The 3687-nt window shown below is 38.0% G+C and overlaps 1 pseudogene; it reads right to left on the reverse strand.

Annotated features, from left to right (window-relative positions):
- Nucleotides 1–588: 588 nt before the first annotated feature.
- LOC149159440 (scarecrow-like protein 1 pseudogene) lies at nt 589–2876 on the reverse strand (annotated as a pseudogene).
- Between the last annotated feature and the right edge of the window lie 811 nt (nt 2877–3687).

Below are 3687 nucleotides of genomic sequence, written 5' to 3' on the forward strand. Positions count from 1 at the left end.
TCCACTTGGTCCCGTGTGGTCCCATGCACTATCAAGGTTAATTCTTCAAAGATCACCCAAGTTTCGACAAGAATTATAGGGCTTAGGGATATCCTTTATAAGGCACATACTTAAAACCCAAGCCTATAAATTTTCCCCAAGCCCTTCCTAGAGAGCCTCCCATCTTGTCTTACAAGAGAAGCAAGCCACATATTTGAGCCTCTCTTATGAATAGGCTTCTAGGATGATCGCTCGCCCTATCATTGTTCCATCCATTTTGTGATCCTTATCATAATGGGTACTTGAGTTTACATCCAGTTGATTATGAGACTTTGTACTCAAGGTCATGAGCAAAAGAATCCAATAATTTTACGCTAGCCAAGCATAAGTTTTTAAAGCTAAATAGTAACTGTCTATATCCTATTGCTCACTGTGCAAATGAGCATATCTCTGATTTTATAAAGCCTTAGCATTTTCCTCTCTACCCACATCAAGAAGCAAATTTCTAAACTCTTCTTGACACACATGAAAGTCAGATGCAGTTTTTGCAATGGTATTAACAAATTGTAAGAAATTATTTTACAAGAACCTTCTTAGAGCCCTTGCTTCTCAACAACAAGCAGATGCTACAATGGGAATTCTATCCAACCATCCAAAATACATATTTCCTTATTCTTCCTTAGTCATTTATCTATTGCAGTATGATTGATGGAGCAAAGATTCAATTGTGTCCTTAACATTAGCACTAAGAGGATACACACTAAAGCCTATCATAGTCATTCTAGCACTCCATTTTCCTGTGGCTTCAAACCTCTCAATAATCTCTTCCCCTTCACAAGTAATTATGTTCACTATGTCTTGGGAAAGGCATTATTTTTCAATATTCATATGGTCTCTGCTATCCCTTTTAAGTCTAACATCTAAAGACTCAAACATTGATGAGTAATAGTTTAATGCTTCCATGAACTGAGGCAAGAAAGGTGCAGTATTAGTGTTAATCTCTTGTTCTACTACTATGACCAAATTATGGTTGATAGATTTCACCATCCTCAGAAGTCAGTCACGTGGGTTCTTTGTAGACACACTTTCATCGGGCATGTGATGCAGTTGGAATGAAAAGTTGACTGCTAAAACTTCATCTGGATTTATCTCAAGCATCCATGGTTGGACATCTCCAACCTTTTCTGTAATCGATATGAATTGTAAATAAGCGCCAATGGATTCTGCATATTGTTCAAGCCGCATTCCCACAATATCGAATCCCCCAACAATATGTCTTACAGATTAAGGATCATCTACTGCAATTATGCACAAATGTGGAGGCCCACCAAGCCTTTCTACAAGGGCCTTTAAGAGGCTTATGTACTGACTGCCCTGCCCAACATCAAAATCTAGTATATGAACCTTTTGCTCATCCTTGAAGGCTTCATAAATTGCACTATTGGCCACCATGCAACCAAATTTGAAATATTGACAAACTTCAAATAATATTTGCATGACAAATAAAGTATCAATGCTTGGTGGCTCTTTACAATTCAAAGCTTTGTATAATCCTTTTCTTGAAGATGTTATTCATGCAACAAGACCCTCCACCATGTAAACTGAAAGTCTTTCCATTGGGTCTCCTTGAATTGAGACTGTCTCTCTCAATTTTGCGATTATATGTGATGCTGTTAATTTTAGGTGACAATGGTATGTTCTATGCTTAAGAGAAATTTACTTCAATTCCTTTATTAGCCCAATAACAGTATCCAGTTTAGTAATCACATCAGCATGATAGTAAAATGTAAATAGAACAAAACCATAAACAATAGAATACAAGCCAATATAAGAGGACAAAAGATGTGGCACTAGGGAGGGACAAACCCCAATGTGGGGAAACCCTTCTTCTTATATTCTTCAATAGTCTAGTAGAGAGAGAGATAATACAAATTACAAATATAATAATTTATGACAGCAATAGATAAGCCCTAACTAGAAAAGTCAACATTGGTCAAACAAGGTAAAATTCTTCCTCTAAACAACTTGGTCAAATCTAGTCAACTTTGGTCTCCAACAGCAAGCCCAATCAGACCAAAACAGTCTGAAAAAGTCCAGTCAAAAGATGGTCAAAAAAAGTCAAACTGTGGCTAGCCCTAGGGCAGTCAATGCTAGTCAAATGAGAGTTCAGATAACCTCGATTTGAGTGCCCAAATTTATGGAATGCCAAGGAGAAGATACCTCACCCAATCCACAGTCAAAAGGAGGCCAACACTGGTTAACACAGCCCAAAATGCAGCCTCTAAAATTCGGTCAATGCTAGTCAATGCAGTAAAAAAAAAACATCCTCCTTCCTTCGCACGAGTGAGAGATAACTACCCAGATTAGCGTACCCAATCAAGTGAGGAGAGAGATGTGTGAAGATGAGATGATGATAAAATGACTTGACGTCTCCCCCTTTTATATGCAATGTTGATGATGAGCTGGGGGTTTGAATGCCTATTTTTCTTGCTAGTCGACATTGACAATTTGTCCATAATATAAATAAATTCATATCTTCAATTTTTACATGTCGGAATTAGATGATATTTAGATCAATCCTACACCTCATAGAGAGAGGAATCCAAGAAAAGTATTAGTTGTCATAAATAAGATGACTCATGTGGAGATTGGCCCTAGTTGCAAATTTTAACAAATACCAATTCTAGTTTACCTTCACGTATTAACGTTGCACATTGAACTAAGAGCTACTTGGAAGAGCACCCCATATGAACATTATCTTGTTGGTGACTAGTTTATGCATATGCTTCTTGTTGCAAAGAACTAGTTTGTGAAACAAAACATGAATCAAAGATATTTGTAACACTAGGATAATCCATGCTGCCATCAGAGTAGTCCTTCAAGTTTGTACTCTCCATTAGAGAATGCAGAGAGGAATTGTCATACATAAGGTTTTCTATTGTGTCAGCCCATTCTCTGTCAATATATGTGCTTTGAGCGGGGCTAATGACACTTTCTTTTTCAATATGACCAAAAAGTTCTCTCTCCAACTCTTGCTTGTTCAGAGATTCTTAGACCCTCACCGAATTTTTTAGGTATCCTGATCAGAGATGTTTGGCACTATATATGCAGGAGGCTCTTAGGTTCCGAGCACATATTCTTCAACCTCCCATTAGACTAGACCCCAAACAGAGGATCACGACATTTTTCAAGGTACTACCTTCAAACATGGGCACCAAGAGATCGATTGGTACCAGTACGTATCCAGAGTCCAGATTAGTGATGATCTATGGGACCTCACCCTACCACACAATATTTCAGCAGTAGTTTGGTCGCAGATCCATTCCTAGGAGATGGACTAGGTCCTCCAGCATTCAACAGTGTGTGAACCCCCCCAGGAAACAATTTAGTGGACAATCTGCACTTGCCATCGGCTCTTCATCAGGCCAATAGACTTTGTTGAGTTTCTTTAGTGTTATTCATTCAACCTCAGATTTTTGGAGAGATAACTCTGATCCTCAAACCTATTAGCTCCTGGATCTTCTCCGCTAGGGCCAGATGTTGATTTACTTCATGAATTGTATCTTTTATAAGAAACTGTTTGATTCTTCTGCTTTGTATATACATCAATGCACTCAACAGTCCCTTTGACCTACTTTGTGGTCATTAGTTGGACATAAATATAATTATATTATCCTGTAGCCATTTCTTCATGTATTATGGATTTTT

The sequence above is a fragment of the Pinus tabuliformis genome, chromosome 5_2 (genome assembly GCF_031772625.1).
Source record: "Pinus tabuliformis cultivar Carrire ecotype Pingquan chromosome 5_2, CPIR1, whole genome shotgun sequence".
NCBI lineage: Eukaryota > Viridiplantae > Streptophyta > Pinopsida > Pinales > Pinaceae > Pinus > Pinus tabuliformis.